This window comes from Pomacea canaliculata, linkage group LG9, assembly GCF_003073045.1.
Source record: "Pomacea canaliculata isolate SZHN2017 linkage group LG9, ASM307304v1, whole genome shotgun sequence".
Lineage (NCBI taxonomy): Eukaryota > Metazoa > Mollusca > Gastropoda > Architaenioglossa > Ampullariidae > Pomacea > Pomacea canaliculata.
Window position 1 is genome coordinate 20,942,285 of NC_037598.1, and position 23,818 is coordinate 20,966,102.

General features: G+C 41.3%; 3 long non-coding RNA genes across 4 annotated transcripts; 2 read left to right on the forward strand and 1 right to left on the reverse strand.

Annotated features, from left to right (window-relative positions):
* Positions 1-94: 94 nt before the first annotated feature.
* Positions 95-11,277, reverse strand: LOC112572625. The gene is made up of 2 exons (XR_003101040.1): positions 11,163-11,277; positions 95-4,253 (listed from the first exon to the last, which is right to left on the reverse strand). It is a non-coding gene; the product is annotated as an uncharacterized LOC112572625 (long non-coding RNA).
* Positions 4,245-6,327, forward strand: LOC112572626. Its single transcript, XR_003101041.1, has 2 exons — positions 4,245-4,407; positions 4,470-6,327. It is a non-coding gene; the product is annotated as an uncharacterized LOC112572626 (long non-coding RNA).
* A 511-nt stretch (positions 11,278-11,788) lies between the features above and the next one.
* On the forward strand, positions 11,789-21,092 carry LOC112572624. 2 transcript variants are annotated; one of them, XR_003101039.1, is made up of 4 exons: positions 11,789-11,844; positions 13,937-14,261; positions 14,848-14,977; positions 19,532-21,092. It is a non-coding gene; the product is annotated as an uncharacterized LOC112572624 (long non-coding RNA). The 2 variants fall into 2 exon arrangements; XR_003101038.1 differs by lacking the exon at positions 11,789-11,844 and having other exon boundaries at positions 12,421-14,261.
* Positions 21,093-23,818: the final 2,726 nt, after the last annotated feature.

Consider the following 23,818-nt stretch of genomic DNA (forward strand, 5'->3'; position numbering starts at 1 on the left):
CGGATGGTCGGCCCCGGGCCCCGAGCATTCCTAACGAATCCTCTACCTATTACCACTAGCGTATGGTATCGTTCACGATACGAGAAATTTTCGCTTTTTTATTCATAGTCCCTGGTCCTTCGTAATCCGTGAACATTTTGAATTTTACTTTCCGTCCCAGTTCCGTCCTGAGATTTTTTCGCAGGACGGAAATCCGTCCCCCGGACGGAGAACTCCTATCCCTGTTTGATTGTGACATCAGATGAATCGTAAAGGTGACATTAAACCGATTATATCAAGTAACAGTCATGAAAATGAATTTTTATTGAAAATATTTTAATTTGAAATCAACTGCATCGCAAAGATGGATGACTTCATGTGAAGCAGCATGGTGCAACTGCAGTCCTGCCGAGGGGAACGGGATGGGCGCGACGGCTGTGAAAAGAAAAAGCCATCACTCTTGAGTTTTTATTTTATGAATTCAGGGCTGACAGATCTTGTCAAGCTACTATATAAAATGCCAGAAGTCGCTAAATAATTCTGTGCAGTTGCTTTTAAGTACAATTGAACCAGAAGATGCAGAGTGCTAATAAAAGCAAAAACACGAATAGTTACAACGCACTTCATTAGCAAAGTCACGAACTGGGTAAAAGTATATTCTTGTAGTCTGAGTGCCTGCATCTTTAGTCACTTCTTTTTACATCATCCGACATGACTTTCTCAGTGGAAGAGGGAGAAAAGGCTGGTCAGCTTGAAATTAAACTCACAATTTTTGCATTTGGTTTTATAATTTGGTGATCCCTCCGCATTTCTCACACTGGATGATAAAATTTTCATTATAACCATTTGTCCAATTGAGTATCTGCATCTGTCCTTCGACACAAAACGCGGCAAACAACTGACCGTAATATTTTTTTCAGTTGAGTATAGGTAAATAACTTGCGGTACGACTGCACAGGGATGGTGTTGACTGTTCCATTACTTTGTAGTTCTCTCCACTTTTTCCATCGCATCCTTGCCGCATGGGACGCGATGTTGGAACGCTGGAACGCGTCCTCTTGTTCAGGCGCAGATGTTTTTTCGATCTTGCCATGAGTGTTGTTTGCTTCGATGTCAGTTGACGAGGCTAAGCCAATGGAAAGACGTGTCTAGCGTGACCAATGATCAGTTCGATCTCAATTCGTTAGGGTCACATGTATTTATAGACTGATGTCTGTATGCCGAGACGAGACTCACTCTCGGCCTCCATTTTTCCATGTTAATAGCTTTCTCAGTGGAAGAGGGAGAAAAGGCTGGCCAGCTGGAAGTTATATTCACGACTTTTGCATCTACCTACAAATTGCTGATGACGCCACAATTTTTAAAACTTCGTTATCGCCCCGCAGTTGCTGCACTGGATAATGAAAGTGTGAAATGACCCACTGAACAATGGCGACACTTAACTGCACGCAGGAGTTTAAGAATTTGTTTGTAAGTAAACCTCCACTCGTCGACAGGCTTGTTCTTCTGTGCTTCTCTATATTTCATCCATTTAACCCGCGCCGCATGCGACGCAGTGTTAGTGTTGGTTGCCGCGCTGATGGCTCTTCGCTCTCGCCATAGCTGTTGATGTTTGGCTGTTGATGTTGCTATGGCAATGGAAACACGTGTCTAGCGTGACCAATGATCAGGAGACTTATCTCAATTCGTTAGGGTCACATGTATTTATGGACTGATGTCTGTATGCCGAGATGAGACTCACTCTCGGCCTCCATTTTTCCATGTTAATAGCTTTCTCAGTGGAAGAGGGAGAAAAGGCTGGTCAGCTTGAAGTTATACTCACAATTTTATAATTTTGTTATCGCTCCGCAGTTTTCGCACTGGATTATAAAATTTTGCGAACATGCATTCGGCCAGTAGATGAGTTGCATCTGGCCTTCTGCTGTTCTGCACAGATGCGGCATACCACTGCCCGCAGTATTTTTAATAGCTGTTTATAGGTAAGCTTGCACGCCTGCACAGGGTTGTTCTTCCTTTCTTCTCGATATCGTTGCCATTTTATTGGCGCTGCATGGTAGGCCCGGTTTGAGCGCGAGTTTTTGTTTTTGCGCAGTTTTCTCGATCGCGCCATGGAAGTTGATGTTGACGTTGCCATGGCAATGGAAACACTGGTCTAGCGTGACCAATGATCAGAGACTTATCTCAATTCGTTAGGGTCACATGTATTTATGGACTGATGTGTGTATGCCGAGACGAGACGCGGCAGATTACGGCGAGCTCGTACAATACGCCGGTACGGGAAATAGCATCGTCGACAGGCTTATTGTTCTTCTGTGCTTCTCTATATTTCATCCATTTAACCCGCCCCGCATGCGACGCAGTGTTATAGCCTCGCTGTTGGTTGCTGCGCTGATGGTTCTTCGCTCTCGCCATAGCTGTTGATGTTTGGCTGTTGATGTTGCTATGGCAATGGAAACACGTGTCTAGCGTGACCAATGATCAGGAGACTTATCTCAATTCGTTAGGGTCACATGTATTTATGGACTGATGTCTGTATGCCGAGACGAGACTCACTCTCGGCCTCCATTTTTCCATGTTAATAGCTTTCTCAGTGGAAGAGGGAGAAAAGGCTGGTCAGCTTGAAGTTATACTCACAATTTTATAATTTTGTTATCGCTCCGCAGTTTTCGCACTGGATTATAAAATTTTGCGAGCATCCATTCGGCCAGTAGATGAGTTGCATCTGGCCTTCTGCACAGATGCGGCATACCACTGCCCGCAGTATTTTTAATAGCTGTTTATAGGTAAGCTTGCACGCCTGCACAGGGTTGTTCTTCCTTTCTTCTCGATATCGTTGCCATTTTATTGGCGCTGCGTGGTAGGCGCTATTGGAACGCGTTTTTATATTTATGCGCAGTTTTCTCGATCGCGCCATGGAAGTTGATGTTGACGTTGCTATGGCAATGGAAACACTGGTCTAGCGTGACCAATGATCAGAGACTTATCTCAATTCGTTAGGGTCACATGTATTTATGGACTGATGTCTGTATGCCGAGACGAGACTCACTCTCGGCCTCCATTTTTCCATGTTAATAGCTTTCTCAGTGGAAGAGGGAGAAAAGGCTGGTCAGCTTATGAAGTTATACTTACAATTTTATAATTTTGTTATCGCTCGGCAGTTTTCGCACTGGATCATACAATTTTGCGAACATCCATTCGGCCAGTAGATGAGTTGCATCTGGCCTTCTGCTGTTCTGCACAGATGCGGCATACCACTGCCCGCAGTATTTTTAATAGCTGTTTATAGGTGAACTTGCACGCCTGCACAGGGTTGTTCTTCCTTTCTTCTCGATATCGTTCCCATCTTACTCGGGCGGCATGATATGCTCTGTTTGATCGCGTGTTTTTGTTTTTGCGCAGTTTTCTCGATCGCGCCATGGAAGTTGATGTTGACGTTGCCATGGCAATGGAAACACTGGTCTAGCGTGACCAATGATCAGAGACTTATCTCAATTTGTTAGGGTCACATGTATTTATGGACTGATGTGTGTATGCCGAGACGAGACTCACTGTCGCCTGCTTTGCGTCAGTGACCATGCTAATGTTAATGTTGATGTGTGTGGAATTTTCATGTTGTCCTTTAAGAAAAAGGTAAGAAAAAGCCGGTACTATCACAGACGGTGGGAAAGGTTACGAACAATTAAAATACTAAATTGGTGCGTTATTTCGCGAAATTAATCCAACGGCATATAAATCAGTGCTTCCGGCATCATATCAATAGGGATGTTGATACACGTACTCCATTACCCAGGCCCCGCGCGGATGGTCGGCCCCGGGCCCCGAGCATTCCTAACGAATCCTCTACCTATTACCACTAGCGTATGGTATCGTTCACGATACGAGAAATTTTCGCTTTTTTATTTATAGTCCCTGGTCCTTCGTAATCCGTGAACATTTTGAATTTTACTTTCCGTCCCAGTTCCGTCCTGAGATTTTTTCGCAGGACGGAAATCCGTCCCCCGGACGGAGAACTCCCATCCCTGCAGTAGTATAGTAATAAGTTGACATAAAACTACACTTTGAGAATCACTGTCTTAGAATTTAATTAGCAATCTGTGGAACCAACCCTCCAGCAGCGGTATCGATAGACAAAAGATTTCAGCTGGAAAATGGATCGGTCTTTCAGGCGTGACCAGCGTCTTCCAAGCTCCTTGTTTGTCTCTATCACAGATATTCCTGGAAATTGTCTTTGAATATTTGGTCTTTCTTCTTCGCAATAGACGAAGAAGGGCGTCCTGAAACAAATTAATAAATGGAGAATATCAAAATACTGAACAAATGTGTAATTTCAAATTCATAATACATAATTCAGCTTGTCTGTACAAGTACTAAGAGATTGGTCCTAAATGAGAAAGAAAATGTTTAGTCCACAATGTGGTTATCAGACAGGTATAAAAAAAAGGCGAAAGATTTTCTCGTGAGTTGAAGAGAAACCAGGGTATATCAGACAGGTATCACCAGCAAAACCATCTTCTGGTAAATTCTGTAAATATTACAGCCTCGTTCGGATGTTTTTCCGTAATCTCTTTGCGACATGGTTTATGAAAAAAGCATATGAACAGACAGGAAATTTAGGCTTGTTTTTTCGAACCATGCTGAAAATGCTTTTAATCGCCGTGCTGACTAAGAGGTAACTGGAGTCTCCACTTTGTTTCCCACTGCTGTGTGTGCGAGGGAATAATCGCCGTGTTGACGAAGAGGGTGCTGTGGAAAGCACTACCAGGACCGGCGACCATGGAACCATCCCAACCAAGCCTCTGAGGGTGTGGAGCAATTTGGGCTCCACCCTCGTTCCTTTCTGCAAAGACAACTCCGATTACGGGGGAGGGCCGTCGCTGTCCGTGCCGTCCGTGGAGTGTAGAAGTTACCGCCGTATGTTATGCTGATGTCGTTTTATCAAAGTAAGACTTTTCCTTTTTCTATTAGTGTTACACAAGTAGAGAGGATCAGGGCGTAGGTGTCGTACCCCGCTCCCGCGGTTACTCTCCATCTTCTGTTGGTAGAGAGCGTAAGACAGTTGAGTTGAGCTGCCCAGTGACGCAACGGTTAGCGCCTGTCACCAATACAGTGAAGGTTGGCTGCTCAGAGTTCATTTCTCGTCTCGGGTACGCTGTTCTTTCTCTGCACGTGGCATCTGTTTACAGGGCTGGCTGCTTGCCGTAATATAGCCTCAGTTGCTGGCACGGCGTAAAAAACCAACCCACCCCCCACAGTTGAGTTGAACTTTTAAGGCGTGTATGCAGCATTGCTAAAAGTTGAAAAGCACGTGGACTTTTTGTGTAGCAAGAAACAGTGCTCTTGAGAACTTTGTCTTTTTGAATGTATATTTATTAACGTGCTTAGAAAGCTGTAGTGGATTAAGTTAGCAGTTTAGGAAACTGCAGAAGACCAGCCTGCGTGCGGTCTTAGGATTTGCATTTAATTTCATTAAGTGTGCTGTGTTAATTTGGATATTGTTATTGTATACGAGTGCAAGAGTAGAGTGTAAGCTGTTCATTCTGGAAGTTTCGTGTGTAATATTATTTGGACTTCCTAAACCGAAGTGATCTCGTGTTTCGTTATTTGAAAGAATGCGCAATGTCCGAGTGCTTCTATTCTCACCCTGAAAAAGAAACAAATATATTACAACTATGTTAAACTATATTAAGTGTCCAAAACTGACTGGTCTGCAGAATCACACATTTTTAAATCACAAGTTGACCTTCAAATAAAAAAGCTAAAAGTAAGACGAATCTGGATAGTGATTAAGTTAAGTTAAAAAAAATTACTGTTAACATTAATCATATATAAATCTGTAGACTCCTACACATCTCTCTCACATTTTTGTTTCCAGGTTGAACACACAATATGCTCTCCTTTGTGAAAAGAAAAAAAAAATTAAAATGGAACATTTACTTTTTTAAAATTTCACTTCCAGAATACCACTACTATTTGAGGAAAATGTTACACATCTGTATCAAAATGATTTTCATCTCACCCTTGTTTTATTAAAATTTGTTTATAAAATTATGAATGATTGCTCCAAAATTCAATGTGCTGATAATGCTTAACATTACCATGGATTATACACAGCCACAGAAATTTTACTACAGGAAAACAAAACAACTTAGACAAATAGCTTAAGTTTATACTTTCAATTGTTTTTATGACATGGCTACCGCAGCTAAAATGTGTAACGATGTGTAGTACTGTTACAGAAATGAACATCTGTAATGCTACACTGCTAGGCCTAAGCTCTGCCGATGCCATCTGCTCTTGTGAACTCTTTGTTACACAAAGATAAAAACAAAAGCAAAACCAAAAAAAAAATCAATTTCCTTGAAGAAAATAACCAATCTGCAACATGAAATCAAAAACAGACCATCACTGCCTCTAATGTCTGTTGCAACAACTAATGCCACCAACTGGCAACATCAAGGTACTGTTGTTAAGAAATTTGAGCATCAGTATGTCACGACAGACATGTATCTTTCCAAACAATTAATGACATTAAAATTCACCTTCACAATGTCAAATACTTATCCCATGAATTAAACACCCACTTAAAAAAAAAACAATCCTACATAATGACAAAGATAAAGGCGTGAAAAGTCGACAGTATGTAATCAGCTCACCTAAAGAATAATAATAAAAGGAATTTACATAGCGTCTTCCCTTAGTTAGCAGAAAGTTCAAGAAAAAGGTAAAAATATTCTTGATATGATGAACGAATGTTGATTCCATTAGCTTGTCAAGGACGATGGGAGAGGTGAAAACATGTGTTAGTAATGTTTATCTCGAGAAAGTAAGTTGAAAAGGTTTGGAAGTAGCCTATCCTGGAGCTCAGCCACGGTCACATGACTTACAGTGTTATATCCATTGTGTCAAGTTTTAGCATATTGAGTAAATAAGGAGTCTTAATGTTTCCATTAAACAGATAACACACTAGAAAAGTCAAGCAATTATTTCCCTTTCCACATCTGGTGGTTGAAAAAATGTTCACAGGACTTACAAATTAATGTTCAGATGATAGAGCAGAACTTGGAAGAGGAATGAAGCTCAGAAAAAAGGTTAACTGCCCTTTCAGAATAGTATAATATTGAAAAAAAGTACAGTATCCGCTGTGCACTAAGTGTTGTTCTGCCATATTAAGCAATGAATTGTTCATTTATGTTCTTCTTTGTTTTATTTGTGGCTAAATAGGGCCACCCTTTCTTTGCCTTTCGGCTGCTTACAAGTCCGTGACTAGAGCATTCTCATAACACTGAAATGATATTATTCCTCAAAGATTATGATACCTTTAATTAGTGCTGTCTGGGCTGCTTCATCAATCGCTCATAGAGGATGAGCTGTTGCTACTAGTGGCCTCAGTTGACACTCATGATAGAATACCAATCTTTTCGTGAGATGACAGCGATTTGTTGATGACTCCTTTGTTGATGTGTCACAGTATATAGCAGAAGGGTTAAGAAACATACTAATCACGACATCGACATCGACATCGACCTCAAATGACATGGAATTAGGATTACCACAACACACGCCTGGGTGTGTCTTTGGTGCTTCAGTACCCTCTAATGTCTTGCAACATGAAACATTCTCACAATCCACCCCTTCCCCTGCTGCGCTACCTTAGTAGCACACTGGCTTTTAATCGGGTCTATGTTGTTGCTAATTACCACAACACAGGTGTGTGTACATAAGTGTTCACTTCAGTGCCTGGAAACACGAGTGCTTTGAAGTGCGGGTAACAGGTAGCTGCATCACTGTCCACCCGGAATAAGTTCACGTTGTGTTTTCTTGTAGAACCAGGTCACTTTACCACATTGAATCTATTCTCAAGCTTAGCACGGCAAATTAATGCAAGCGAGCCCAAATAATAGGGACCAGTTTCAGTGTTAGTCTCGCGACATCAAACGCGACCGTGTGCCAAGGGATATAACTCGTGATCAATGCAGTGCCGAAAGCCCTACCTTGTTATCGTTCCTGAATGTTAAAATCAACTAATATACGAACACTCACATCCTGCTCTTAAAAAAATGTACATCTTCGATTGACAGGAAAACTATGTTTTCGTAACTTATCTTTGAATGCAAGAAATGTACTGCTGAATTAAAAAAGAAAAATAAAATACAAGCGAAAAATCCCTGTCCTTATACACTGGAGGTGCTGTGTTCAGGACGTTGACATTGTAAGTAGTTTTGTTCCACAAGAGCCTGAACACGCGCCCACACACACACAATCGGGTTGGAGTAAGGGTGATGAGGAAAGTGTATGTTCCATGCGGTTCCCACGGGTACCACTGTTCACTGCACCTATAAAACTCTTTTTTTTTGGTCCGTCGAGTAATAATCAGAGCGACTTCAAACTCACATTCATACAGTCGACGGAAGGCGGTCTTGCGCATGTCTCGTATGTGGCCGGCTATATTTAGCACAACATTTGTGTGTGTGTGTAAAGCTAATGAACTGTCAATTTTTTAATCTGCGTGTTTGAGTCGGGCAGTTTACTAAAAGAACAAACAGCAAAAACTTTAAAAAAATTCAGACAAGATTGTGCCGTGTTTTGTAATGCTTTTTCAGTAATTCAAAAATTAATAAAACAATCTTTTCTTTAAAGTTTAGGCTCTAAAGCACATCTCTTACAGTACTGCGACTATCCCGCCATCCCCTGGTAACCATAACGGCGAGTGCCCGCCAATGAAATTTTGACCAGTATTTTATAAATATTTTATTTATTAACCTACAATAAAAACAAGTATCTGTGATACTTCTTTTTAAAGAGCATTTTCCATACATTTACGTGGTGAATTGGGTATTAGACTATTTATCGGATAGACCTCAGTATGTACGCTGGAATAGTACTTTTACATCTAGTATGATCAACACATTCACTGGCGCGCCTCAAGGCACTGTCTTATCCCCGTTTTTGTTTACACTATATACTTCTGATTTTAAGATTAAAGAGGAGTTATGCCATCTTCAGAAATACTCAGATGATTCTGCTATCGTTGGATGTATATTTAATGACAATGAGAACTTGTACAGAAAGCACATAGATGAGTTTGTGACTTGGTGCGATTCTAACTTTCTTGTTTTGAACGCCAGCAAGACCAAAGAAATGATATTTGATTTTAGAAAGAAAAAAGGGATTGTCCATCCTGTTTATATCAAGGATGAAGCTATTGAGATGGTTATAGGGTATAAGTACTTGGGAGTATTGTTAGATAATAAATTAACCTGGTCTAACCATGTGGATGCTGTTTTTAAAAAAACACAGACAAGATTGTTCTTTCTGCGCAAACTGAGATCTTTTCAGGTTTGCAACAAGATGCTGTATATGTTTTATCAGAGTATGGTGTGTAGTGTGTTAGAGTTTGCAGCGGTGTGCTGGGGAGGGAGTGCTTCTGTGCGGGACACTGGCAGGCTGGACAAGCTGATAAGTAAAGCGAGCTCTGTTGTAGGTCTGAGCCTGGAGCTATTTGAACCCCTTGTTGAGAGTAGGCTGGCCAGGAAGGCGAGAGTTATTTTGCTCGATGCAGAGCACCCACTCCACGGCACACTGGCTGTACTACAAATGCAGCGGAGTGGAAGGTTTTTAATGCCGAGGTGTAAAACAGAGCGATTTCGTCGTTCGTTCATCCCGGCTGCTGTTAGACTTTTAAACAACAGTACGTCCTATCTCTGATTTTATGCTTTGAGAAAGTACTATATTATTTATTATTTTATGCCCCTGTTGTGGACACATTTTATTTCCGCTGAGGATTATAATAAACTTGTCTTGTCTTGTCTTGTCTTGGTGTAAATGTTAACAAATATACCTTTTATTTTCTTGTAGTAAAATCAACTGAAAGACTGTAACTGTATAGGACAGAGAATTCACAAATCGGGAACTAGGACGAAAGTTCGACATTAAGAAAAAAATATTTGAAAAATATATACACATAAAAATACAAAACAGGCATACATTTTATTTTATATATATATTATAATATACATTGAATTTTTAATATTACTTTCTGTTTTCTTCTCATTCTAAGTTGTCTAAGTATAAATGCATGTTGAATTGAGTAACCGGCAATTGACTTCGATATGGAGCTTGATTAACTAAACTTTCGCCTACTTTCAAACATAAGAAAATACTTGATTGATTGACTTTTTCCGGGTTCTAACGGGAAGTAATCCATGGTAGAACTATTCCTGAAGGTTCCAGTGTTTCCTCCCTTATGTATTTATTCATTTACGCACATAATCACAAGCTCAGAATCTTCTGTGGTTACAACAAAGTGTCGCACACTTGTGCGCGGGGTTAACTGGGTCAGGTCGTGGGGTCAGCCCGCTACTGAGCATTTCTGCAAGCAGTCGCCACAGAACTGAAAAATACTCCTCAAAGCTCAATAACCACAAGGTTAAATCTCGAACTTTTAGACAAATTAAATTCTTAAGGTACTGACTCAGCTAGTTAGTTAGCATGTATGATTCCTTTTCGACAAGAGCAGGCAACTGTATATAATCCGCGAAAAATCAAAAAGAAGCTGAAGTAAGACAAAACTAGGAATGTACAGTCACGATTCCTTGACGCGCCATTTTGAGGTTTAAAAGAGACGAAAACCACATCAAAGAAAAGAAAAAGATTGTTATGACAGTTAAGCTAAACTTCTACATAAGAAAACAACACAATACGATGATAGTTGTGCTCCACAGTCTGAAGTCACTCTCGGCCCTTACAATAACTGTGAAGCGTGTTTTATACAGGGCAATGTCATCAGCAAAGTTTAAGTCTTCCAGCGTTGTTGTTGCTGAGGGATCAGATGGACTATGACTATGACAGCAACAACATTATTTCATACCTACCTTCTAATTGTGAGCTGTAGCTTAAAAAATACCTGAATATAACTTTCATAGCCTATTAATTAACAGGTATACTAAGCTGCCCCTATTGTTATAGTTTAAAGTGCACTAACTTATCCTACTGCAAGCAGTCTGTTAAAAAAACCCAAAAAAGTATAATCACTTCTTTTTATATCAGTATCAAGCCAACAATTTGGATTATCTCAGACAAACACCAACTAATTGTTCTGGTCACTCTATCTTCCTATCCTACTTGTCCTTTGGTGCTGTTGTTTTTAACTCAAAAATAATGATTAACTGACTTTTAGAATATACCTTTATATTTGGCGTCCGAACCGTTAGGCGCACGGGTTCGATACCCCTGTAGCGCATCTCATTTCCCCAAGTCGACCCAGTTGGCGGGAATGGGTACCTGATTCCATAGAGGGAAAAGCAAGGCAGCGAGGGAGAGGAGATGGGCACCACCCTCACGTAAAGCTGGCCCCAAGAAAAGTGAGGTCTCTACAAGTCACTACCCAGCGACCTGAAAAGGTCAAGAAACAACTTGTGCATTCGCCTTTTACAGTCACATTTACCAAGTAGAAAACAATAACTGTTTATTAGAATCACCGGATATTTATGAGCGGGTTGAATTCTTCTTTTACTTTTTGTTCGTCATAATCGTCTCGTTTTCTCTGTGAAAACAATAAGGGCATAGGTCGTGTGTCCTCGTGATGCCGACTGCAAATCAGCTGATGTCTTTGACCTTGGGCCACGGTCGCGGAATTATTTTCGCCAAGACGAAATCGGGTCACGGACATCACGCCAGCCGAATCACTTAAAAAACAAATTCAGCAATTCATCTGCATGCCGCTTTGTAAATATCTTATCTATCACTGACGAAGGTCAATGACCAATCAGCGATACGCTCATAGAGACCGACCATTCATTCACATGCCGCCTGATGTCTTACAGAGCACAAACTTTTACTAAGAGCTAGAAACAAAGCACCACAAACGTATGTTGAATTTTGTTTTAATTTTACAGCACATTGAGTTCACTGATCAGTGGAGAAAGAGCTATATGAAATGTTGTTATTATTATTAATTATCATTACTATTCCATACACGCCAGTGATAACGCTACCCCTAGCCCGAACCTAAAACAAGCATCAGTGCTAATCCATGCAGTAGTCCACAGAGACTGTACATTATCCCCATTCCTCACATGTCCAACCCCCGCCACTCTCGTGCGAAATCGACTTGAGATGGAAGCACTTTTCCCTTTTTAATGCAACAACAAAAGGGACTTCATTCAAACGACCGAGTTTTTACAATAAAAACTTCGAATAAACGACCGAGTTTTTACAATAAACATGTTTGAAGATTATTTCTAAAAACACATTTATTTTAAATGTACTAAAAAGGGTAAAATAGTTTTTTTTCATTAGGATGTATTTACAATAAAATAATGGTCCCTCACACTTTTACATTTTATACACTCTATATTTCAAGTTATTTGTATTTTGAAAAAAAATCCCGAGACCTAAGGGAAAAAATACTTTAACTTTTTAGTACATTTCAAATAAAGGTGTTTTCGAAGTTTTTTTATATTTTAAACCTGTCATCCTTTTTGAAATTTTCTTCTTTTTTTTTTTTTCCTTTTCCTTTGTGACCTTATTCCCTTGTTAGAGGCACAATTAGGGGAAATAACCTATAGTTTACTAGTCCTAGAGCAGTAGTGACCTATCTCCCTTACTTTGTTACTCGAGGAGCAGAGGGCCGCAACAAGATGCGGGTCTAACTGCGGAAGGATAATTCTCGGGAGTTCCAGATGAGAGGCAGGCTGTTGAAAGCATGTCTGGCCTTGTTGATGCGGCTTTTGATGTCACCATCCTTGTTGACAATGCACCCCAGACACGCGAAACGGTCTGTTTCGAGGATTTTCTCTTCTAGAAGTTGGATTGGGAACCTATCTCCTCTAAGTTGTCCTATAAAGTCTCGTGCAAAATATTTTAAAAATTACTAACTTGACTTCTGAAAATGATTTAATATTGGATTGGCACCGAAAATGAGTAACTGGTGACAATTTCAGGCCTCTAGGACGGTGGGAAGTGGGTGAGAAATCGATTACAAAATTCCAACCAAATACAGAGTGCATCTATGCTAATAAAGAGAGAGAGAGGAAGGGGTATGAATCGAGTCTTTTAAAAAAAAATCGTTAATTAGAAGAGTTTAAAGTTTAGTCATTTATCAAGATGGCAGACCAGCTCTCCAGAATATGTGATTATCATGCCGCTCAACTGTATTTATACTTGATCTTTTAATCATGCAAAACCGTTGCTTCCTCAAGTCTTCAGCAACGGATACAAATTATGACCATGATAGAATGGTTAGATGCATCAAGTCTTATGGATTGATCGATGGATAGATAGACAGTAGTAGAAGACAACGCCCGGGTCTCAAATAACGGTTTCTGAATCAGCTAAAATGCATTAGAAAATTGCACACGTTAACACATATCTTAGAATATTTTGCAAATTGTGATCTTTTAGTGTAAAGTCTTCGATCTCCTCGCTCTCGTTCGCTGGCTTGCTCGTAGCAATAAGGGAAATGACTGAATTGTGCATTATTTGACATAAAAGGATGTAAATCCACACATTAAAAGTGGGAGTGTCTACAGAATTGTTGTCGACCTAATAATTAGAATCAATGATTTGCCGATGACTGTCTGAACGATCGACTCATTTGATGGTGCTTGCGACCTGAGAAATGTTACAGACATGCCGGCCACTGATAACCGAGATTAAGAACAAACTGCGTAGTTAAAGAAACAAGGTGGTCCGAAAATAGATCAAACAATGCTTGTTTACCGCTACTGCTGCAGACACGTAACCATATGCCTCTTGGTCATCCAACTGGAAATTATAGGTCACTGAAAAATCTGCCCACTAAACGGCTGCTAAGTGTTTACGTCCGAATCACAAGACTTGCTGCGAAAACCAAAATTATTTCTCCTTATAAGTATGAACTAGATTCCTGTATGCCCTGTGACCACAATAAATAGCGGTAGGATTATGATAAACAAGACCGTTAAACTTCATTTTACAGCGCGGGTGCGAGTTACGAGAATCTGCATCATTTTACAGCACGAGCTCGTCACGAGAGTCTGTATCGTATCACACCACGGGTTCGAGTCACGGCAAGGTTTCTCCACAAGGCCGAATTTTTTTCGTCTGGTGCATCTCCCACGCTATAAAGGCAGTGCAAGACTTTGGAGTCGGAACTGGCGAGTCGTAGTGTATCACCGAGTATCTGTGGCTTGCTCATTTATAACAGAGGCTTAACCTTCTGCGCCCTACTTCCGGTCACTAGCATAAAATTATTGAAGCGACAGCTACAAAGACAGAAAAGTCAAGCCATGTCAGCTCTGGAGGTAGGTGGAAAGTCATCGGTATCCTTCTCAAATGATTAATTTTTTTTAACCAATTCCTTACACACTATCACTAAGAAACAGCCTGAACTTTTTTCTTCTTTTTGCATATCTTTCGTATAACATGAAATGCATTAAATTTGTATATTATTTATTCACCTGAAAATTGTATCAGAGGTGTGTATGTAAAATATCACTGGAAATTTTAAATACATGTATAAAGACGATCGCGCTTTCTTAATGTTGTTATGTTCAATAGGTGGCTTTGGGGGAATTTGTGTATTTGTATATATTTGTCCAAAAAAAAAAAAAAAATTGACTTGAGAAACCATTTTATAATAGGAATCTGCGCTGCCAGTCTTTACCATGATTTTAAATGAACTGAAGTAGTCGGGATTTATCAAGTAAGAAAAAAAGCGTAATAAAAACACATTCGATTGACATGTTCATCATATATTTTAACGAGGTAGGCTATGACTGAGGTCTCATAGCGACACGAAATCTTTCAATACATTTCACACCAGAATACCGAAAAATCACGGTCACCTAGACGTTCGTATTATTATTATTATTATATTTTTTCTAAAAGGGGAATACCGCATGAGAAGCAAGAAATAATATGGAAAAAATTCCAAAAGGAGCTCTACAAACTCATTTTGTTGACCTATCTGTGAACAGTGGGAGACAGAGACACCGTGACGATACTGAGGACTGATCGAGTGAGTTATGTTTGTGTATTTTGTATGTGTGGGTGTACATGATTTTTACAGTATATCACCTCCAATACGAGGAGAGTCAGTGAGGAGTGTAGCATCTCACTTCCAAGTTCCAACATGCATTAAATCTCCCTACCCATCACTTTCAATATACAGCCTATATACTACTTCCGCTGCGTAGGTTAACTACCGCCACCCCTTTATCGCCTAGGTATGTTTAGTATTTATGAGTAGAAGAGTTTACCGCTAACTCAGCAGTACTCTCTCTCTCACGAACTCCTAAAGCGAGGTCACTGCATCTTGTTTGTTGTGCTACTTGCAGAAGTACACACGAGCCCTCGTTTTCACTCGAGTGGTTTTGAACCAACGCGCTACAAAAATATCTACAAAAACAATTAGAAAAACTTTAACACTAAGCTTTAGGCATTAAAAATACATAATAAAAGCCATAACTCCTAGAGAAAAATTTAAAAGCACTTTTAACTTGAATTTAAGATAAACAACTTTTAAAAAAGTTTCTATCTGTTCGCATTTCTTCATTAATAAAATTGCTGATAGAAATCAAGAGGTGTGCACTTTTCACAGGGCAGTTGATTCGTTGGGCCTTGTAGTCCTGGTGTGCTGATGAAAAATATATTCGCTATTCTATGGTTAGTGCATATGCACTTTTATATATGTATATATATTTTATAGATACTTTTATACTTTTATACTTTTATACATTATATACTCGGTTATGGACCGGCGCGTGGGGGTCGGGGTGGTTGGGAAACCATGCAGTTGACTGCTGATACGCACTATGTCTGTCTGTACTTTATGTAGACATGCACCTTTAATCCAAAAGTAACCGCAAATGAGCAACACACTTTAAGACCTTTTCTAAGAAAAAAAAATGATGACTGCTACATACTTTGGTTAGTATCAGACGAGTGGAGAGGGGAGGGATTGGTGTTTTACGCCGAGCCAGCAACAAGGGCTATCTCACAGAAATCAGCCAGACCTGTAAACAGATGCCACACGCAGACCAGTATCAGAATGGGAATTTCTACAGATGGCATCCATAAACACAGCTCATCACAGGTATTTCTGGTAGAAGGATCAAAACAATAACCAAGCCCCACCCCCACCAAAAATTTTTTTTGAAAGCAATAAACAAAACAGTTGTCACCCTCGTCGGCATTTGTTAGATGAGAGATCACACAGACTTGTCTTGCTGCCAAAGGTTGAAAACTTTCGCAAGTATTTCAGAATGTCACATCCATACCAGGATTTTTAAATCTTTGTCAGCTCTGTTTTAGCACCCTAGCTTGATAGCCACAGAAAGCTACATTTCATTGTCTGTAATTTCATAAGTTAAATTCAAAGTGCATCCCGGAATGTCCTTGTCCTCGTGTCTTTTGTCCTTCCTGCAAAATCATTTTAGAAGTGCACGGTGTCGGTCATGTTTCACTTTAACGATTTGTGGTGTATGGGGCGAGTAAGATTTGTGGGGTGTGTAGGGTTTGTTCAGAGTATGTTCAGAAGGTGGGTATTCTCAGCGGGTTACCATGGTGACAATGAGCGTTCTTAGCATTTAGTGAAAACCAGCGATATGATGACACCTTTGTTCATCTAAAACTTTTTCTGCATAACAGGTGTGTTCATTAAAATGCGGTGCTCTACCAATAAGTATTTTAATATTCCTGAGACAGCATAGAAGATCGTAGGTGCAAAACTTATTTACACGCTTCTTTCTCTCTCTCTGTGAACTCATAATATTGTCAACTGTCGCCTCTGTGGCAGAACAGATTTTTCCTTCTTTACATCTCCACTCTCGTCTAACATTAATTTGTGTTTGACTGATTGTAGCGACACAACGACCTGGGACTGTACGTATCTGACTAAAGATCGATTTCGACCTTTAACCCATTGTTGACTTGCAACAGTCCAGCAGTCTGGTCTGGTCATGTGATCTGGCACGATACTGTTTGTTCTTCCCCCAACGCCCGGTACCAGTCAAAGTTTTGACTGAACGAATGACATGGTTTACTTCCGGGTTGTGACCCCCGGTGTGTCACGCAAATCTGTTTACTTTAGTTCTGTAACCTGGCGTGACAGCATGTACTTTTCACGGCAGTGTGTCAATACCCGACCGTGGCTTACCTGTGTGTTCGTTAAGACAGCGATCGTTGACTGTGTCAAAGGTTCAATGGGCTACTCACCCACCCATCCTAATTTCCTTCCACCCGTATCTTTTGTCTTATCGACTCAGTAAGGTGGCAACAAAGCCTAGGAATCGATCCACGGGTGACCGCTTTCAACATTGGATATCCACTTCACAACCCGCTCCCTTCAACTGTTTCTCGAATTAATCTTGTTCTCACAGATTATATCTGAAAGGGCCTCACTTTGATTTAATCTTTGATTATTTTAGTTCGTAGTATTTATTATACTTCTGTTACACGAAGCAAGGGAATCATGTGGAAACTACTCATCTGTAAAAAAAAAAAAACTGAACTCAAAAACAAAAAACAAACAAACAAACAAAACAACAACAAGAAACAAACAAAATCACCAACTAGAGAGGATTCTGATATTACATTTTAGCGTTCTTGCATATCTTATAACCACACCACACAAAGGAAGAAGAATGTTTACTTCAGACGATCTTCCCGAAGTTCTTCAGGTGCCACTAATGTTTGGGAAAGAAAGTGAAGTACATAGTCCCACCCCATCGCCACGTCATCACACTTTGTTCGCCATATCAGCCGATGGGCGGTTAGTGAGACTGCTGATGATGTAACATGACCTCGACCTAGTTTGGAAGAGTTGAGGGTGTAACGACAAAGACGAGGTTAGGGTAGGTCAAGCCTGACCTGATGAGACAAAGGAAAACTCTCTGACGGTCACCGGCCTCAACGGATTCTCGCCGGAAGAACTCATTCCGATTCGACCAATCAAAATCGAGCGTCGGGAGCACGTGACAAGGTAGAAAGAATGTGTGGACATGGGGGAGTGTTGTTACGAGAAGTGGGAGTGGCAATGATGCGTGTTAGGTAATACGGGAATGGAAGAAGGTGGTAGGTCAAATGCCACAGACGGGGCTGTCCACGTGCCAGGGGTCTGGCAGCTGCTATTTGTAGTTCGCGCCGTCTCGCACGAGTCGTCTGCCTGCGGTCAAGGCCAGACGCTTGCCGGGTGAAGTCGGCTAGTCGAGACCTCGTGCTGACAGTGAGCGACTGGTCATTTTTACTTTTGTTTTTAAACGTGGTTTTGCACCGTTTCACCCTTTTGCTTCTTTTAGCTTACCTGCACGTTCTGTAGCACTGGGCTACAACTTGCATGGGAACTTTTCTCTTCAGCGCAGTCGACACAAGTTTGCTGGTGTGGAGTTTGTGCTTGGGTTTGCTCACGTGGACCGTTGTTGGACGCGGGAAATTTAGTTTCCACGCCGTTTGTTCAGGAAGATCTTTATCCTCGTCTAAATCACAGTGAGTCTGAACACGTGCATGGTTTTGTTAAACCTCAATTAATGCAATTAAAAATTAATTAGGAATTAAAGTAATTGATTTTGGCAGCCATGGTGCAATGCTTCATTCAAATTGGTGGCAACATCACCATTGGAGGTCAGGGTTCACAGCGCTGTTTTGTTTATAACACCAATTAATGCAGTGCACCTGTTTTGCTAGTCAATAGTTGATAAAGTAGAATTACTAGACAATTTTGTTGAAGACATTTACCATATTGAGACTGTTTAAATACAGAGGTCGTTAACGGAATGCCACAATTGCTGCATACTGTATTTACTATCTACATTTGTGATTATAGTCTGTTGACTAGTCCGTCTGCTTTTCTTTCTCAGCAGGTTTATTACACTCTCCATCCGCACTGTTTGTTCCCTTAATCCTTATTCCTCTTTGGAACTCCTATGTTTGTATTTTATTACTTGTCGGCATGGTTAGTTATCCTTCCGTTCTTCATATGCTGTCCGTGTGAAGCGGATACAGTGAAGTGATTCAAGGAAAGATAACGTCTGCATAATATCGACTCAGTATCTCTCAAGATGTTCAAAGTTGAGCAAGGGCAGTAAATCTGTATAATTACAGCGGGGTTTAGACTAATGTTGAGAGGATAATGATTTCTTTATCAGGACGTAATCTCGGTAGTACAGCTGTCCTGACTGTGATGACCATGCTGCTCCAACATTGTTACAGTTTTTCATTTTTCAACAGACGAGATGTCTGCTACTTAAAGCCACATCATCATCTCAGGCTGGTAGACCGACATGCTTATTGTATTTGAGACTAGCTAGCTGCTCAACTTAGAAACTGTCTTGGCTACAATACACTCCCTGGCTTGACCCCCTCCCTCCTATACATACACACACATATACAGCGAGCAAGACTGACATAAAAGTTCAGCTGGTGCGTCCATGTCCGAACTGGTCGCGGGATTAAATCCTGAAGGCGAGAAGACGGAGTAAGGATAAATAATCCTGTGCTTCCGTATCTATTCGCGAGTTGCAGGAAATTGTCGCTGAATGATGTGTACAGCTGCAATGTTCTGGTGTTTATGCAGGCAGAAGATGGACAGAGCGACGGGACGCAGTGACGGTCCGGCAGTTAGTCCAGACGCCGCCATGGCGACGAGCAGTATGTCCGGAGAGCTGCAGCGCCTTCATTTTTGCCACGTGTGCAGGAGCTACTGCGTCGTGAACTCAGAAGGTAAATAAAAAAAAAAAATCTTTTTCTTTTCATCACCCTCGTCATCTCTTTCTCTCCTCTGTCTCTGCAGTCCTCATTTTTCGAGAGAGAAATCTTCTTTCATAACATGACAGTGATGACACAAAGGGGGTTGTACTCTGTCATTGTCTCTGTCACTATTGCTTTCCTTCCAGTTCTGTCTTCTTCTGCCATTGTTCCTTATTCTAGTCTCTCTCCTAACTGGCTAGATGATGATTGCTTTCTATCTTTTTCTTTAACCGGAGACCTGTCTCAAGCGGACAGCTTCGATCGTTGAGGAGGGGACTCTACATTGGCGCCATCTTGCCGCTTCTTTGATGCTGGATGTGTGTCAGTTAACTCTCTGGTCTCTTGTTTGCTACTTGTCTGATTTTTCTAGACTGTTCAGGCAGGTACTGTGGCACTCGCCTCTGTGCGAGCCGGATTTGACAGTTGTGTAGTATCCAGTTTCACTTCAGTTCTCTGTCGCCATTGGATTTAATATATGATTTTGAAATCACCTTTTCCCCTCGCAGTTTGCCAGTCTACCCATTCTTTTTTTTTGTGTGTGTGTGTTGAGCTGCACCGGCATGCTTCGTTTGTAGGTTTTTATGTTTTGTGTTTTATGGGTATTAATGTGTGGCCCTGTCCCTTCGCTATTTTGTGTCTTTGTGTTAGTTGCCTTACTTCCCGTTGTAAGCAGTAGAATTTCTTACATAAATTCCCCATCATCATTATGTATCATTTTTTTGCTTTTTTCTTTTTTCTTGATCAAAATTCTCAACTTCGTGACTTGATGTGGCCAAACTTCACGTGATGCTTTTTACCAGAGATTTTCTTTTAAATATTTGCCAAACTTTATCACATATTAGACGACTTATCAGTCAAGGAGAGATGGGTGAAGTTCATCGCTTATTCCTTAAGAATGTAATAATCTCTTACATCACCATTTCGTGCACGGCAGCATTAGTTGACAGTTTCTTTAGTATTCATTGCACTTTTCTGAGACTGGAGTTGCACTTCCAGTGGACGAGGAACGTATACAACGCGTTCGTGGGATAGGCAGCACCATTAGCGAAGGGGACAAAACTTCTTGACATCTAATTCACTTCTGTAACGTTGAATGACTTCCCTTAGGCCGCGTCGTCAGACATTATTCTTGCATTACATTGTTATTGGCTCAATGAAGCGAGAAACGAGGCACATAGGAAAAACAGCTTGTCCAGTCACGTACCCCCCTCTTCTCCCGTTGTCAAGCAAAACATTAATCAACAGTCAACAGGTGAGAATAATGATCGTAATTATAGGAGTATAAATGGCATGTTTACAAACATTTATAACAAAACACACGTTCTGTTTTAATATTTACGAAAGGTGTCAATGCGTAGTTAATGAACTGCCTAATGATCCTTACAGTCTGCCCCCTCCCCCCATCCTCCCATAAAACTCCTCAGACGACATGCTGCTTTTGTACAGTTGTTGTCAACTTTTAATTGGTTCTATTTATAGTCACATGAACTTTTTCAAGGCTTTGGTGGGCTAAGTGGTAGTGGTACTTTATTGTCTCGGAGACGATGAAAAGCGTTATCCTCCCTTTCAGGAGTTAAAAAAAAAACGAGGCGTGAAAGTAAAGTGACAGTCAAAACGAAAGCAGAGAGGATCGAACAGTAGCCGGTAGTTGTTGTTTCGATGTGTAAGTGAAACCCAACAGCTTTGACGTCGCTGTCTGGCCGATGACGTCTGTGGGCGGTCAGCTGAGGACAAGAAATGCCAGCCGGCCATCAGCAAGGTTGGCCACACACGTACACCATTGAATGAGACAAAACACTGCACGGTTTCTGTGAGAGGAAGAGCGTAGGAGGCGCGAAACTTGCTCTCGACATATCGACTTCCGTATTGTCTACTCTGGTAGGCTCCAGCACACATTATTCTGTGACTGACTGCTGGAGTTTGGCATCGAACTGCTTTCGCGATGAAAGCGACCAGAACAATTTGGAGCTAAATAAAGATGGTGGGATTTTCTCGCTGTTGATGTTTTTTTAGTTCGCGTTCTATACATCTAGTTTCTTTGTGATTAAAAAGTGCTTTTTTTTTCTTCGTGCTTGCTTCGGTGGCTGTTGAGATGGCTGCCGAAAGAATTCATTTGGTGTAGTCGCAGATCGTCATTGTATTATTCAGACTGTTGCGCCATTTCTTACAGTCACGTGCACACCACCCGCAACAGTTACCGCTTGTCACCAATACAGGGAAGATTCGCTGTCCTGGGTTCAGATCGCGTCTCGGGCTCACTGTTCTTTCTCTCAATGTTGCATCTGCTTAACATGGCTGGCTGCTTTGCCGTGATGTAGTCTTAGTTGCTGGCTCGGCGTAAAAGACGAAAACCCGCACCCTCCCATATTCATAACCGGAACTTTTTTCTTTCTGATGTCTGCTACCTTATAAAATAGGATAATAGAGTTCAGTCTGCCCTCGATAAATAATTATAAACAGTTTGTCAACATTTAGTGGGATGCAGTTTCTTTTTCTAATTATTGAGTAAATATTGGGTAAAGCTCCATGCTTAGTGCAAAATACCATTTCTCCAAACCTGGGGGAATTCATCCGTTCCATTGGCGAGACACACAAACGTCGTCAGGGCGTCAACCAGCCAGTGAGCTGTGCTCATTGTACATGTGTTTAGTGTATTTGTATGCAAAGTAACCTCAGGAGCTCTTGCTGCGCTTGAGGATGTTTGTAGGCGCGTATCTGGAGAATGGGATTGATTTAATTAAGCTCCGAAGTTGAACATTAACTGAATCCCTGCTGTCGTATTCTCTCCCACTCCCCACAACTACTCAAACTTTCCCATACTAACCACTTGCGAATGCAGTCTGTCTGTCTGTCTCGTATTCATTCAGCTCGAGTTGTCCTCCAGCTGCTGTTTTGTAGCCTCATTCAACGGACGTCTTAATAACTGGCTGCATGATTAATGACACTTGCCTCAAGGTTGTAATGTATCGACGGCTGAAAATTTATCAGGGCAGCCTGACACCACAGGGTGCCTGGTTTGAAGCGGACTAGTCGATGGAAGGCATATCCATGACACCGGAAATCGGGGTGCAGGTTGCTGTTGGGATAAAAGGGTGTGTGTGTGTGGGGTGAGTGGGTGGGTGGGGAGTGAACAGAACAAACAAACAGAAGGGAGACGGAAGTTTCCGACGTGGACTTCGCTGAAGACAAATGGCGCGTGATTTGTTTTACATGTGAGACGTCGAGCGGCGGGGTCGCGACTAGCGGAAAGGCTTCACAAACAACCAATATCGGTTATCTGTCCTTAACGGTTTCCTGCTTTCTACTCGTTTTGGAGAAGGTTGCACAGAAAATGTGTCGTAGGTGGGTTCTGTTCTGTCGGTGCACTCTTAAGCTCGGACACTTCTCCGAATGATGTTCTGCGACCCCGTCGTCGCCCCGTGTCTGAGGTCCAGCCGAGTTGACCGCGATTTGAGCTCCGTCAGACGAGTGACGACCTCTTCACCGCCTTGTGTGCCATCACGCGGAAGTGACTGGGGAAAGTCGATTTGACTCTTGACCGCAATTGCAAACAAATCCAGCTCGTTGCTTACTTGGGTAAGGAAGGAAGAAGGGGGTGGGGGATAAGAGGTAGAGAAATTGGGGTAATGGAGCAGGCTGTTGGCCCACATTCAAGAGTTCCAGATAGCACCTTCTTTAAAGTTGAACGACACATGGAAGATTCATTAATGATGTTTCGTGAACTCTTTAGCACAAAAGTGGAACTTTGGCATAGTGTGGGGGACAGCGATGTTTAAAGCTGTCTCAAAGTTCTAAAGAACTTATGTGCGTGTGCGCCCGTGCAAGCATGCCCTCTGGTTAATTCATTTGTTATTTCATCTATCAGTCCCAACAATCATGTGACAGACATTGCGTTCTCGTTTGTATAAATCGTTTAGTTTCTCAACTGCTACTGGATCAGATAAAGAACGTATTACGCTCCTGCTATTATTTAAACAAGCTAACAGTCTAATGCAACACCGGACCAAGAATTTTTTTTTTTTTTGTAAACCAATCACCGGGCTAATTCCTGTATTTAGATGTGTGGCTAGGTTTCCCCCAAACCCCGAATTCATGCAACGCGCAAATGGTAATT